General features: G+C 35.3%; 1 protein-coding gene across 1 annotated transcript in view; it reads left to right on the top strand.

Annotated features, from left to right (window-relative positions):
- The window catches only part of COG5 (component of oligomeric golgi complex 5), a 294139-nt gene that overhangs the window by 59347 nt on the left and 217973 nt on the right, over nucleotides 1-16819 (top strand). The window lies entirely within an intron of this gene.

Here is a 16819-nt window from a genome sequence, read left to right as displayed (position 1 = left end):
CCATCTGCCGTGATATGCAGATGTCTTCTAGAAACTGGGACCTGTCCTCAGCTGACAGCCAAGAAGGAAGTGGGGATGACCTTAGTCCTATAACCACGAGGAACTAAATTCTGCCAAAAAAACTTGAATTCTCCCCTAGAACCTCAAACGAATGCAGCCATGTCAGTAAGTTGGTTTTAGCCCACTGGGACCCACTTTGGTTTTCTAACCTCCAGAACTGTAAGATAATAAATTGGTAGTTTTCAAAGCCTCTGAGTTTGTGGTAATTTGCTCTGTAGCAAATAAAAAACTAATACACATAGCATTTTTACCAAATCAATTATCTGAAAGGAAGATTATTTGTTTTTGAAGGAAAGAGAATGACTGATCTTTAAAAGTCTGCCCTAGGAAGAGGCTGAAGTCAAAACAAAACGTACCCACCTACATACTCATAGTGTTTTTTGTTTTTTTTTTTAAGATTTTATTTATTTATTTGACAGAGAGAGATCACAAGTAGGCAGAGAGGCAGGCAGAGAGAGAGAGAGGAGGAAACAGGCTCCCCGCCGAGCAGAGAGCCCGATGTGGGACTCGATCCCAGGACCCTGAGATCATGACCCGAGCCGAAGGCAGCGGCTTAACCCACTGAGCCACCCAGGCGCCCAATACTCATAGTGTTTTAATGTGTCTTTTCTCTCCTCATGGAAGAAAAAAGTGCCACAGTTATATGGGGAATAGACACTGGTTTTATACACAGATACAAAAGGTTCACTGGTGATTTTTTTTTTTAAGATTTTATTTATTGGTGATTTTAAAGTAAACAAATGTAAAATATAAAATATCCTGCACACTCTTCTGGTATCATGACTAATGCTACATTTTTCCTCCTGTTGCTCTTAAGAAATAAGTAGTGGCCTCAAGTCATGTTAAAGATTCTTACACAGATAATTTAGAAATTAAAGGAAATTTTCTGCCCTAACCAGATTTGTATATTCTACTACATTTCTATTTCAATGCTGGTAGATACATTTTAAACCCTATTTTGTGCTTCTCTCTAGGACTGTTTCGAGTTATGCAGATTGATAAAATCCATTCTTGGTCTTTGGATTCTTGTAGCATGTTTTACCAGGTTAGATTACAGATGTGGTAGAGTCTGGTTCAGAGTCATAGGTATACTTAGTTTCTGACAGATATAAGAATAATATTTAGTTAGGATCTTGATGCAGTGAGCAGAATATTTTCTATGGAGTGTCCTATGAAAGTTAGTAGCTCAAAATTACGTTTGTTTTACACTGTGTCCCGAGGAGCCCGAGGATTCATCCATTTGGATGAAAGGAATGTTGTATTTCTTGACTCTGATCCCCCAATTTTACTTCATTGAGAGTAACCTGATTTTATATTATCTATAAATTTGGGGTTTGGTAAAATAATTTGTTTGAAAAAGAAAAAGTTGTATTGCTTAAAGAAGTTTGAAAATCGGTCATATTATTTTTTGGGAGATTCATTAGATCATTGAGTGATCTGTAGAATCCAAACCTTCACTTGGAAGAGACTTGAGGAAAAGTTTTATCTTGGGACAGAGAGGGGAACATGAATGGTTAAGATACTTATCTACAGTTTAAAGAGTGAGAGTGTTAGTGGGATAAGTTGGTGTTTGATTGGAATGTGCTGTATGATGACCTGCATCCTCCAACTTGATCCAGTTACGCTTTGGGAATGGAACACTATCCAAGATGATGATCTCCTCTTTGTAAGATGAAGGAGAGGAGTAACCTCTGCCGGGTTTTCTCCAACTATGGTAATTGCTTGACAGAGGGTAAAGGATAGAATGTATTTTGTTTGCTGTTTCTTTATAAGATTTGGGGATACTTAAGAATAGTCACCTAAGGGGCGCCTGGGTGGCTCAGTGGGTTAAATCCTCTGCCTTCAGCTCAGGTCATGATCTCAGGGTCCTGGGATCGAGCCCCACATCAGGCTCTCTGCACAGTGGGGAGCCTGCTTCCTCCTCTCTCTCTGCCTGCCTCTCTGCCTACTTGTGATCTCTCTCTGTCAAATAAATAAATAAAATCTTAAAAAAAAAAAAAAGAATAGTCATCTAATAGAGGCTTTCCACCCACAGCTAAATAATGAGATTGATATTTTAGAGTGAGCTAACTGTTTAGCAAAATAAAAACTGAAAGTTTTGGGGAACACTTCTACTGAGGGTAAATAACTTATGAGTAAATCTTGTTGAATGGGTATACAGAGGCTACTTATTTTAATGTAATAACCAGAACAACACAGTACTCATAAACTTTTCTTTCATCAAGGTAATATTCACTTTACTAATACTTTAGAGACTTCTAAACATCGTAAAATTATACCATAAAATATCATAATTTTTCCTGTTATGTAATTAAGAGATAGGAGAACACAGGCTTTGAAACTGTCTAGACCTTGGTTTAAATCCATTTCATCTCTCGTGATAACTGCATGAAGATCAACAAGTTAACTTTTCTCTTAGGCTTCAAAGGACTGTAGGGTAGATTTAATGAGAGAATTTACAGACTACCTTTCACCTTGTTTATTAGTATATAATAGATCCCCCAAATATTGCTTTCTTCCTACTTTTCATTCTTTAGAAATAGAAGAAAAGAACAAATTTCTATGATACTTTGAAGGTCATATTGGGTATATATCATCTGTGGCTGTGTTTTACTGTTTTAATGTGCAAAAATGCTATCTTTTTTCCCCCCAAAATCACATCATATAATGTACGTTCATTGTGCATTTTTATGGCAATAAGATATTGAAGTATTACTGTAAATATTTTCAGGTTAGAGATGTCTACTGGAGGAGAATAAAAAACATTTAAGAAAAGTAAATATCAAGACTCAAATTCCTACTTAAGCTAGAAGTTGTACTTTTTTGAGGAGCTAGAGTAATCAATCCATAATGATTCCTGTTTTATAACTGTATCACTTAGTTGATCATTGAAAGTATGTTTATTAATTTTTTAAGATAAAACCTGCCATTTGATTTCTGTTGGCAAGTACTGTGTTAAGTATTATATACACTTTATCTCACTGAAGCTTCACAACAGTCCCCTGAGTAGATGTTACCATTTTACAGATGAGGGAACAGTCTTCATGAGATTAAGTAACATTCCCAGGAGCAGGCAGCTGGTAAGAAGGGGGCCTCTACTTGAACTTAGTACTTCTTTCCTTTCTCTGCTTATACTCTGGTGGATGAAAACCAAAGTTCTGTGAGACAAAAGTATTGTGTGAATTTGGGACTTCCATAAACTTTGGGTAGGGATTATAACAATTTTAAAGATTTTATTTATTTATTTATTTATTTATTTATTTATTTATTTATTTATTTGTCAGAGAGAGAGAGAGGAGCAAGAGTGAGCACAAGCAGACAGAGTGGTAGGCAGAGGCAGAGGGAGAAGCAGGCTCCCGGCTGAGCAAGGAGCCCGATGTGGGACTCGATCCCAGGACACTGGGATCATGACCTGAGCCGAAAGCAGCCGCTGAGCCACCCACGCGTCCCGGGAAGTCAACTTGTATAACTTAAAAAAAAACTTTAAAAATTGTTATAGTGCCTCCTCTCTGTGATGCTGCCTGCATTTTTCTTTTGAACAAATGTTTGTCCCAGCTAAGATATGAGACTGGGTGGGCGCCTGGGTGGCTCAGTGGGTTAAGCCGCTGCCTTCGGCTCAGGTCATGATCTCAGGGTCCTGGGATCGAGTCCCGCATCGGGCTCTCTGCTGGGCAGGGAGCCTGCTTCCTTCTCTCTCTCTTTCCAAAAAAGCCTGCCTCTCCATCTACTTGTGATTTCTCTCTGTCAAATAAATAAATAAAATCTTTAAAAAATATATATATATTTAAAAAGGGGCGCCTGGGTGGCTCAGTGGGTTAAGCCGCTGCCTTCGGCTCAGGTCATGATCTCAGGGTCCTGGGATCGAGTCCCGCATCGGGCTCTCTGCTTGGCAGCGAGCCTGCTTCCTCCTCTCTCTCTCTGCCTGCCTCTCTGACTACTTGTAATCTCTCTCTGTCAAATAAATAAATAAAAATCTTAAAAAAAAAAAAAGAGATATGAGACTGGTTTGGGATTTCAGTGTGTTCTTTTTGAATATTACAAGATGAAAATATAGTCAAAGATTTACATTTTGCTTTTAACACATAAGCATGGTACATTCATAACTGCCCCATGTCACAACTTCAGGCGGTACCAATCAATGTCACGTGAAATATTACGTCAACTGTGCTTCCTGGAATTGTTCATTCACTGACCTTGGGAATAGGCAAGTGTTCCACTTTATTTTTCCAACATTTCATTATTTCTCCAATATCATTTAACAAATCATCCATCACTTTACCACACATTGGAAATACCCTAATATTTCATAATACATTCTTTTATTTTAGTCCTTAATGGGTTTCTTTTTCCACAAACATCTCATCAGATAATGTACATTTATTGTGTCAAATTCTTAATTTCCTTTTTTAAATCTTGGGGTTAACTGTTTTTTGGGGGGTTGCATTTATTTGTTTTAAAGTTACTTTTTAATTACTATTTTCCCAGTGTTTCTTTTTTTATTGTTTTTAATAGGAAAATAGAATTGAACATATTGCATTTTCCATGGACATTTTTTTCAAGACTGTGTGTTTGTATAACTTTGTAGGGTATCTCTAATTCTACGTTTGAACACTACTGAGCTGTTACTACTACTCTTTGGAATTTAGTTATTTTCCTTTTTTAAAAATTTTTAATTTTTTAAGTCTTTATTTTAACCCCAGTTAGTTAACATACATTGTTATGTTAGTTTCAGGTGTACAGTCTAGAGATTGAACATTTCTATTTATCACCCTCTGCTCATCATGACAAGTATACTCCTTAATCCCCGTCACTTGTTTCTCCCATTTCCCCACTCTGCTCCCCTCTGGACTTAAATACTTTCTATTAAATATCATGTTGTATTTTAAGTCTCAGTGAAGGGTATCTGATGGAAGATCTTCTGTGACAGGGGGTAGAAATGAGTGGAATTGTATTTTAGGAAGTGGAAAATGCAAATTGTGAGAGCTTGAGGTAGAGAGACCAAGTCAGAGGCTGACATGGTGGTCTGGGTGTTAAAGGCCTAAACTATGATGATAGGAAGTGTAAGTATATGTATGTATTTTAGATGTCATCACACGTTGTCAAATCTGTAAAGACACTCACTGGGGTTTGGGTTTAAGTAAAAAAATGTTTTGCCTGATAAAACATGAATATCGCCTGTTCTCCAGCTTTATCTCTCCCTGCTTTCATATTCATAGTTTGTGCACCAGCCAAATTGAATTGGTCCCGTCTGAAGAGTTTGTTTTCTTTTTGCTCTGTAATTGCTCATGCTTGTTGTCTCTGCTTGATATGCTGTTGTTGCCCAGATGCTGTCAAAGTTCATCTTAATTGTTGTTTCCTTTCTGCAGCTTTTCCAGGTACAGTAGCTCCCCCCTGACACACACTTCATCTGTAGGGGTACATTCCAAGACCCCCAGTGGATGCCTGAAGCCACAGATAGTACTGACCGAACCCTATATGTATCATGCCTTTTCCTATACATACATATCTATGACAAATTTTTTTCTTAAGATTTTACTTATTTATTTGACAGAGAGTGATCACAAGTAGAGAGAGGGGGACAGAGAGAGAGAGAGAGGAGGAAGCAGCCTCCCTGCGGAGCATAGAGCCTGACGTGGGGCTCGATCCCAGGACTCTGGGATCATGACCTGAGCCAAAGGCAGAGGCTTTAATCCACTGAGCCACCCGGGCGGCCCTCTATGACAAAATTTAATTTATAAATTAGGCACAGTAAGAGATTAATATTGATAATTAGGAAAGGGAACAATTTTAACATTACACTGTAATAAAAATTATGGGAATGTGGTCTCTCTCAAGATACTTGGTTTGCCTATACCCCGTTGTCTTCTTGCGATGATGAGAGATGATAAAATGCTTACACTTTGAGGTGAAGTGAGGTGAATGAGGCAGGCGCTTTGATGTGCGAGGCTGCTACTGGCCTTACAATGATAGGACAAAGGGACGATCACTTGCTTCTGGACTGTGGCTGACCAGGGTGACCGAAACCGCAGAAAGCAAAACTGCAGATGAAGGGGTGCTGCTGGGCCTGTGCTCCCTTTACTTTTCTCTTCGTTTCTACTCTGATTGCGGTTCTGTTTTGCCTTGTGATACTGATGTAGACATACTTGTGTTACCACCACCACTTTTGTAAGTTTATCCAACTCAAACCTTTTATGAAATGTTCACACTTGGACAGGTGAGGATTAAATGCTATTCTAATGGGCCATTTAAAGTACTTTAATTTTTTTTTTTTTTAAAGTCTCCAAGATAACAGACTTGCTTGTGAGAGTAACTAGGATTTTATAGTAATTGCTGCTTGGCACATTCATCTGGGCACTTTGTGAATTTGCCTACTAGATCCTGTGACATATGTTATGAAAGTTTTTAGAAACATTTAAGTAGTTTGAGAAGTTAGTTGTGTTTAATATAAATGGTGCTGATAGAAGAATATGATATTTAAAAGTAAAAGCTACTCATATCTAATTTCTTGTATTTAACAACAGTGACGAAATATTTATATGGTATCTTTTATCATGTCATTGAAGGCTCAGTTCTTTTCTTTTAGCTCTTATTGTTTCTGTTCTCACTGTATCTTTGAATCATTGGTAGGAAGATATTTTAATGACGAGATATTTCAGGCAACGTAGATTTATCTTCAAATTAGTTGATAAAAATTCAGTTCTTTAACTTGTCATTTCAGAATTTGCTAACAACCACTTCTGTGCGAGAGTGGAGTGTCGTGATGTTAGTCTTTCCCTCAGCTCAGATGGTTATTCACGTTTATGGCTTTTCACTTAACTATTTTTCTGCCAATTGTTTTTTTCTAGAATTTTGTTGAGAGAGAAAATTTAAGCACAATTTTCCCTCCTTCTCCTCCCTTTCTTCCTTCCTCTCTTTCCCTCCCTCCCTCCCTTCTTTGGAGAGACAGGACATGAGTGTGGTAGGGTGGGAGGAAGAGCAGAAGGAGAGGGAAAGAATACTAAGCAGACTCTGTATTGCATGCAGAACCTGACATGGGGCTGGATCTCATGACCCTGAGATCATGACCCAAGCTGAAATCAAGTGTTAGACACTTAACCAACTGAGCCACTCAGGCACCCCAAGGATACTTTTTTCTGATGGCTAATCACTCTGTCTATTTCTCTTGATTAGAGAATCTCAGAAGGTTGGGGAGTGGGGCGAATTAACTGGAGACTTCATTTTGTTTTTAAGAACACCTGTCGTATTTTCATTTGGAAGTGCCACATCTCTCTTCCAGCCAGTCTGATTGACCTCTTAGATGTGTGTGAAATGGTTGAGATCCATTGGTTTAATTTTCTGGAATCCATCTTTGGATTAAACCAAAATTATATTGTATTACTATATAATAATTCTTTTTACTGAATTTCCCTTTAGTTTGATGCCATTATTATTCTTGAGGAAAATTATAATCAGCCTTATGAGACTTCTTGCCTTTTCTGTGAGATTGTTGTGGCCATTTTTGTACATTGTAGGACATCAGTAACTGTCTGAGACTTTAGTTGTCTTTAAACTTGTCATAAAGGGGCATCTGTCTGGCTCTTTTAAAACATGCAACTCTTGATCTCCGATTTGTGAGTTCGAACCTCAGGTTAGGTATAGAGATTACTAAAAAATAAACTTAAAAGAGAAGGTCGTTAGGGTGCTGCTTGGTGGCTTAGCAGGTTGAAATTCTGATACTGATTTTGGCTTGGATCATGATCTCAGGGTCCATGCTCAGGGGGAAGTCTGCCTGAGTTTCTCTCGCTCTCCCTTTATCCCTCTCCCTGCTCATGTGTGCGTGCACTCTCTCTCAAATAAATGAATCTTTTATAAAAGCATTAAAAAAAATAGGGGCACCTGGGTGGCTCAGTGAGTTAAGCCTCTGCCTTTGGCTCAGGTCATGATCTCAGGGTCCTGGGATCAAGCCCCACATCAGGCTCTCTGTTCAGCAGGGAGCCTGCTTCCCCCTCTCTCTCTGCCTGCCCCTCTTCCTACTTGTGATCTCTGTCTGTCAAATAAATAAATAAAATCTTAAAAAAAAAAACCCAAAAAGCATTAAAAAAAAGTTGTTATAAAAACATTGTTTGCACGTTATGTACTTTCTGAGAAGATCCATGAAAGGCATTGCAATCTGCTTTCAATATTATGAACACTTAGTATTTCTATTGAACAATGAGGGAATCTTTATTTTATCAGTGCTAATAGTCATATGATTTCTTTTCTCTTTTTATCTGACCGTATAGAAAATATAGGGACAATTTTTTACTCATTTACTCATTTCTTATAAGAATGCAGGGCTTAATGATAAGCGTTTTGTTTTTTGCATTTTATACCAAGGTTAATTTTGGTTTTTTTTTTCATTCTTATACTCCTTATTGGTCTGATTATTTTTTCATTTAATTGTATCTAAAATTGTATGCTTTTAAAAGTTGTCTTACATTCTCCTTAAAATAAGGCTGGATGTAATTAACGTGTAGCATTTACCAATTTTACTTTCCCACTTTCATAATAGTTTTTGTTTTAGTTTGGGATTTCTATTTGGGTTTCAATTTGGATTTTAGTTTTTAGATACTCTCATGAGAATCTTAATGAATTTGTAACTGTTTGCTCCAGGGAAAAAGCACAGATTCAAAATTCCCATGAATTTTGTATATTGGACTTTATGAGACTCTAGGAATCCTAAACCAAATTCATTGTTTATCTGGAATATATTATTTGGAAATATTTTTCTGTACAGTGGCTCTATCCGATTACCTGTACTATTGTTTTTATATATTTAAATTGTATTTAGTAGCAGTCCCTTTTCATTGATAACTTGTTATGGATTGGTTCTGTGGTTCAGTGGAAATGCTAAAAAGTGAGAGTGATAATTAATATCAATGTTGTTGGAAGGAATTCTTAGTGAAAAAGTTAATAAGAAATGTTTCCAAGGTGGTGTTTCTGCAATACCATTTGAAGTATTTTTTATCAGTGTCATTTAATTATTATAAAACAGGAAAGGAAACTAAAGTTGTCATAAATTATCAAAGAGGAGCCAAATATTCTCTACTTGTGTTTATGGCACAGAGGAAATAATAATAACAAAAAAAATTTGTGACACCTATCTAAGTGACATGAGTGATATGTGCTCAAAAGATGCACAAAATATAGTTTTTAGTATTTTCACTGCAATTATTTTATTTTGTTTTTATTTTTTCTTAAGATTTTACTTATTTATTTGTCAGAGAGAGAGAGAGAAAGAGCAAGTAAGCACAATCAGGGAGAGCAGCAGGCAGAGGGAGAAACAGGCTCCCCGCTGAGCTGGGAGCCCGATGTGGTACTCGATTCCAGAATCCTGGGATCATGATCTGAGCCTAAGGCAGCAGCTTAACTGACTGAGCCACCCAGGCATCCCCACTGCAATTATTTTAAAAGTTATTCTTATTCCTCATGTATAGTATTATGTTTTAATAGAAGTTTTGTTTTGAAATTAGCAAAAATGTGCCTGTATAGTACTTACCTTTTGAATAGAATAAAGTAACATTTCAACAAATGGTAGCTGTGCAGTTTTACAATTAACTGAGTATTTTGTTTGAATGTAGTAAAAGTAAATAGCACTTTATAGTGTTATGTTTCATGTTTGGTAATGTTTAATCTTCTGACTGTATGATTTTTATTTTTATTTTTTTTATTTTTTTTTAAAGATTTTATTTATTTCTTTGACACAGAGAGAGATCACAAGTAGGCAGAGAGGCAGGCAGAGAGAGAGGGAGAAGCAGGCTCCCCGCTGAGCAGAGAGCCTAATGTGGGGCTCGATTCTAGGACCCCAAGATCACGACCCGAGCTGAAGGCAGAGGCCTAAACCACTGAGCCACCCAGGCGCCCCTGACTGTATGATTTTTAAATGAAACTTTTTGCTTAGATAGCTTCTTTTAGGGAAATAAAACTTTAGGAAGATAACCTTGGCTCCAAACCTATTTTATCTCCAACAAGCTATGTGAAACAGAGCAGGTCACCTAAGTTCTCTCAGCATATTTTCTCATCCAGAGGAAAAATATCAGCAAGAATTCCCTCAGAGTGTTGGTATGAGGATTTGTAAGATGATAATCTAAAGATTTAACACAGTAACTCATTTATTATCACAGTAAGCATTCAGTAAGGTCAGTTATGATTATTGAAAGATTTCTCACAGAGAAAACTGAACACTGTGGATTGAGATAGTGTGGAATTCTAGAGAGAAAATCAAAATTCAGTCCTATTTCAAGTTTTCAATGCTATAGGTCAACGAGCCTTGTAGTACATCTGCTATATGCCAGCTACAGTGCTAGACCTTTTTTTAAGTCATTAATATTCCTATTTCCATAGTTAATTTCCTCCTAACATGAAAATAATGTAAGAGTTATTAACAACTAAACACATTGAAAGGGAAATGCCCAGGGAAGAGGGCACCTGTTGAGTATAAGTCATCAGTTCTTCAAGGACCATCTAACTTAATAACTGTAGGACTGTGTAAAGCTGTAAAGACGTGCTCATTATCTTAAGCAACAACACTTATTGGGTATCAATAGTTCACTTTCTTGACAGTGCTACACAAATAAACCCTCATCACTCTCTCCCTTACCATGCTTTACTTTCTCTTAGCACTTACCATCATCTCTAAGTTCAGGGAAAGCCAAACTTAATTTCAAACTTCATTGGATCTTATTTCTGTACTCAAAATATTTTTCTGTATGCTCAAAAATATTTCTTGGATGAATGAGTGAATGAATCAATGAATAAATACATTTTAGTTCTTAGGAAGCAAATGTCCTGCTGGATTGTAGTATATATAATTTAGCTAAAATTTTATTAGTTAAAATGAAGTAAGCTTAAAAATTTTTTTTCAGGGATCGCCTGGGTGGCTCAGTGGGTTAAGCCTCTGCCTTCGGCTCAGGTCATGATCCCAGGAACCTGGAATCAAGCCCTGCATTGGGCTCTGTGCGCAGCGGGGAGCCTGCTTCCCCCTCTCTCTCTGCCTGCCACTCTGCCTGCTTGTGATCTCTCTCTCTCTGTTGAATAAATAAATAAAATCTTAAAAAAAAATTTTTTTTTTTTTCTTCAGGGAGGCATTATGGCCTGAACTGAGTTCACAGCTGCTTCTGTACCTTTTTGTTATGGGTTACTTGACTGTCTGTCGCTTTGACACATAATCTATCTTCTAGTATAGAAAGTAGTAGTTCAAAGGTTACAGTAGTATTACAGACTATTATTGTATTATATGGATTAAAGACTGTTTTATAAAGTTAGGTAGCTATGGTTTGCTAGCATTTTGTTGCTTGTAAGAAATGATAGTTGGAAAAATTTAATAGCAGAAAGACTACAGTTTTTTAACAATTGGGGAGAAACTATAAAAATGTAGACTACATTTGATTTGTTACATTTCAGCCTGTTTTAAGACATTAGCAATATTAGAGTGAAATACGTATCTTTGGGTAGATAACAAATATACATATACACAGTACACAGTATATGACAGGTGGGATTGTATGTAGTATTAATGGATGTGCTATATGTGTGTATGTATGTGTGTGTGTATATATGTGCATATATATATATATTTATATATATATATATGTATATATATATGATTCAGTCTCCTATGTATTTCTCACTCTTCCAGTCTGTGTCTAAGGTGGTCAGAACTCTCACTTGTTAGCATTAACCTTTTTAAAAATTTATGTTAAATTAGAAATTTTTCAGTTTGCTTCTGTTACTGCTATTGTATGTCCACAGCTGTCTGAGTGGAAAGCAGTTATCTATGAACTTCATAATAAGAGTAATAAGATTCTCTTGCTCCTTTTAGTTTCCACCTTGAAAAACTGGTGGATGTACTTTGGTAGCCCGCCTTGCATAATGCCTCTCAGAAATATATGACACACTGCTGTCATGGAAGCAGGGTGAGGAAAATGACCTCAGTCGCAGATAGAGTCCGCTCTCCTCCTTTATCTGACTTGATGCTTCAGGGTTTGATAGTGCTAGGAGTTGATATTGGTGGCAGTGACAGGAATGACAGTACTTTTTACCACTTGCTGGTGGAAGTACAAAGCTGTCATGCTTGAAAGCCATGGATATAGCTTATAGATGCCTGTTTAAAAAAAATGTGTGAATAGAAGGGCAGAGATACTTCGGATTATTTTCACACATTATTTTAACGTGAGCAAGGGAAGAAATACTGTGTTTAAGTTTGCTCAACTCTTTCTCTCCTGCAGAAACTGAATATTCTTTAAAAGGTGAAAGCTTTCATATTAAGATGAGCCCAGATTTCCATTTACTTCTCCATCTCAGTACCCCTCTGTTCCAAACGTTTGTGAGTTGTTCTATCATCCTAATTTGCATTCTACTTTGTATTGTGTAATCTATTATTATATTACTAATCTGCCCAGTTTGTTAACTGGAGTTTCCTTTAAAAAAATTGCTTTAATCTTTTTGAATGCTTTAAGAAAAACTCAGTCTTCAAGTTTTCTTCTATGAACTCTAACCCACAATTCTGTATTCCCATTTTATTTCTCTAAAAGCTGAGTATCTCTGAGTATTTTAGATCTTTTTCCTGCCTTGTCTAAGTTTAATTATCTCCTCTTTTTCCTCTTTTGTAATATCGTCTGAGCTCCCTTTTCCCCTAACATTTATTATTAATCTCATGTTTAGCTATCTTGAGTTCACTGCTGTCCCTCAGGGAGATTGCTTGCATTCGCAAGGAGTACATCAAGTGTGCTTTTCTGAGTTGTAAAGAAAATAAGCTCCACAAGTTTTCTTCAGTTTTTTTTTTTCTTCCTCATCTTATTTAGTGAAAAGGAAGGAAAAAATATATAATTTTCTGTCTTTTTCCTTGCTGCTTCTCTCCATTTAGAAAAATAGACTGCCTCACAATTTGACAAGTTACCTTTCTTACCCTTTTCAAGATGGTCTTGAAGTGTAGCTTCAAATTATTTAATTATAATAGAAGAGGGTTTAACTATTTTATATTTTATCATTATCATTTTTTAGAATTGTTTCTGTTTTTTAATTTTTAAAAAATTATTTTTAGGGCGCCTGGGTGGCTCAGTGGGTTAAGCCGCTGCCTTCGGCTCAGGTCATGATCTCAGGGTCCTGGGATCGAGTCCCGTATCGGGCTCTCTGCTCAGCAGGGAGCCTGCTTCCTCCTCTCTCTCTCTGTCTGCCTCTCTACCTACTTGTCATCTCTCTCTGTCAAATAAATAAATAAAATCTTTAAAAAAAAAAAAAATTATTTTTATGGAGCCATTAACAAAGAATGAAGGAGACATCTATATAATGACTTGGGTAGATATTCATAATTATTATGAGCAAAGAATGCCACTTATATTTTTTACTTTATATACCTTGGCATTTTTCCATTGTTGATAAATTTTTGTAATTAAATAATCACTGGAGAAGAAAATATGTGGCTTAGTGGAAAAACTGAATAAACCAATATGCAAAATATAGATATTTTAAAACATCAATTTGAATTTTTCATTTTGAATAGTTTGTAATGACTAGAACATTCTTGAATAATGTCATTTATTTCACTTAATTGAATTTTTTGCATTGCCAGAAATTCTTTCTGTTTTTGTCCTCATTATCCATGTACTTTATGCAAAACAATTTAAAAGTTCTTAGATTGTTGAAGATAGTCTGTTTTTTTAGTCTTTTTTTTGGCCATCATTTTTGATTCTTCAATTTCTTATACCAGTTGCCTTTTTAGTCAGTTGACATACTCTATCGATTCTGCCTTCACGTTGCCTGTCACACATGTATGCTCCTTTGCACAGCTTCTGCCAGCACTTTTTGCCAGGCCTTTCATTACCTGTTGGGGTGAACTATGGCTTTCCATCTTCTGTGTCTTATACAAGCAGCGATTTGGTTTCTCAGCTTCCTGTTACATGTCTTACTCAATCAACCCTTTCTACATATTGCTGATTGATTGACTGATTGATTGATTGATTTATAACCCATTTATCATTGTCTTATTCCTCTGCTCAAATATCTCTGCCGATATTTAAAGCCTTCTTTCTGTCCTTGGCCCCAGCTTAACCTAACAGATCAGTTTCTCACTATTGTATAACTTTCCTTCTAAAGAGAGCAATTTACCATTTCTAAATCTGCTTCAGTAGGTTTCTTCAATAATGCTTTTATTTATATTGTTCTTAAATCCAACATAATTCCTTTCTTCTTAAGTTTAAGAACATTGCTTTTTTTTTTTTTCCATATAATTTACTGCATTCTGCCTTTTTGTAGGTATTGCCAGACTTTTAACTACCTTGATTCTAGGTTAAACTTCCAGGGTAATGACTGTATTCCATATGTATATGTGTACCTAACATAGTGCCGTCTACACTGTAAGGATTCAAATATTAATTGAATTACTAAGCTTACAATCAAGATGTAATGAAACTAAAAGTTTTACTGACTTCAGAAAATAGTCTTTTAGAAGACTTTGGAAAATAGTCAAATTACCGTGTTGACTAAAGTCTTACTAAGCACCTGCTTTCTTATCTTTCAGTTTTCATCTTTCAGTCAAATCTCAATTAAATGAGGAGTTTGATTTTTAATGCCCAGAGAACATAGATTTTGCTATCGTTTTATTTGGGGGATTAAAAAAATAGACAAATAGACCACATACCTAAAAATTGACTTACCGTGGTGAGATCAGAAATATTATGGATGGCATTTTTATAAAGCATAATTATAAATTCTTAAACTTTCATAATAGGTTTGAACATCTGTTCAGACTAATTGATAGACTAACGACCTCCTGGAGTTAGCAAGCAAGAGAGTTCTATATCTTACTGAGCTCAAGTTTGATTTGTTTTTAAAATAATAGTTCTTACTTCTGTGGTTTTGAAGAACTAACCCAGTTAACTATACATAAATGGATGCCTGTGCCTGTGATTTGTGGCAGAAGGATCCATATTGAGTTTACTGTTACCGCTGTTGCTTTTGCATTTACAGTTTTCATTCTAACATGAAAAATTGGTATTTATATTTTTCCCATAAAATTATTAGAAATACAGTGAAAGACACACACATTTTGGTGAAGCCCATCATGAGGAAAATAAAAATACTTCACCTTTTCATAGAACAAACACTTAAAGTTGTCTAAGCTTCTCATTCAATTATTTAAGCTGAGGTCATTAATTTTAAGCATATTTGTGACTTGTTTTCAAAAGCTGATCCTCTAATATAAATATTATTTTGGTTTACATATTACATACTATTTAACATTAAAAAGCAATTAGAAGTTGTTTGGTAGGTATGAATTTTCTTTGTTGTAAAACAGTGGATGTTACTTTTGAATACTTGAAAGTCCATTACAGGAGGGCAAAAATGCTTGTTAATTGTCTGTTCTAGTGTCAAGCGTAGAAATAATAACAGTTTAGAAGGCAACATTATAATATTTGCCCTTTATTATTTTGTTAGATTTCTTATTACAGAACACAAGAGGGCATGAAAGCAGTTTAGGCAAATATATTTTAAAATGTTTTTTAACCAAGTTCTTTGGCATGCTTATAGACTTGAAGACTAAAAATATTTAAGACACAAAGGGTTTCTCTTAATATGAAAATTCTAAAAATAGTCTAATTTTTATGAAGATTATAAAACTAAATACAATTATAATTTTTGCTTGGAAGTTTAAGTATAAAATTAGTTTAAAAAAATTTAATGGCTATATTAAGAGATATTCTGTGCCAAATATGTTTACTGAATGAAAAAAATTTTAATACCCTTACCTATGAAGTCTTAATTTCTCTACAGGGTTCTGAAAAATGTCTATTTTCTTATGCTAATTTTGTCAAATTGAAGTATATCTTTAATTCCATGAAAGTAGAAAACAAGAAAGAAGGACACTGTTCCTTTGCTAAGATTTGACATGTTAACATTATAAAAAATAAATCACATTAAATTTCCCATGTAACCTCAGGAAATTCAAGCTATTGCATGGTGTTCATTTCTCTCAAGGATTAATGTATTCAGTAAACTAGACTGGGTAAATCTCAACCTTACTTACTTATGTAAAAGTAATGTATTATTGAATTCCTTGACATAGAATTTTATTTAAAGATGAGTTGTTACTTAATTTGATGGACACAGTGTTAAAAAAAAATAGAATAAAAAGTTGCCCAGTTATTAATTATAAGGTAGCAAGAACTGTATTTGCCTATTTAAAATAACTTATTGCTGTTTTTCTGATATAGTGGTAATTAGCACTCACTGATAGATTACTGGATTGTAACAGTTGGAAAATATTTGTTTGATATGAGATTCCCAAACCTTTTATCTGTAGTTAGGATTAGTAATTTCATAGAGTTCCAACATGAATTGAAGATCGGAGACACAAAGATTAAAGTTAGATTAAGTGGAGTAAAGTAAAAAAATTGACAAGATTTATTGCCACTTACATGATTTTAAGAATGGAAATAGAACTATTGTTCTTTGAAACATTTGGAAGTTATCGTAGTATAGGAAACTTGTGTAAATTTTATAACTCTAAAGTTGCTATATATCTAAAATTAGAAATCATTGGCTTTGTGCAGCTTCTCTACAATGATAGAAAGTCTTTTTTTCTTTCTTTTATTCAGATTTTAACAGCTGACTTCTGGTATACAAAAAGGCTGACTTAAATAAAGTTAGGAAGTTAGCTTATTTAATGCACTGGTTTTTACCAGTATACTATATTAATCCAGAACATTTGGCTTAGACTCAAGCAAAGTGAGGAAGGAAGAAA

Source organism: Mustela nivalis (genome assembly GCF_964662115.1).
Source record: "Mustela nivalis genome assembly, chromosome: 12".
In the NCBI taxonomy this organism is placed as follows: Eukaryota; Metazoa; Chordata; class Mammalia; order Carnivora; family Mustelidae; genus Mustela; species Mustela nivalis.
This window is presented reverse-complemented; position numbering and strand designations above follow the sequence as displayed.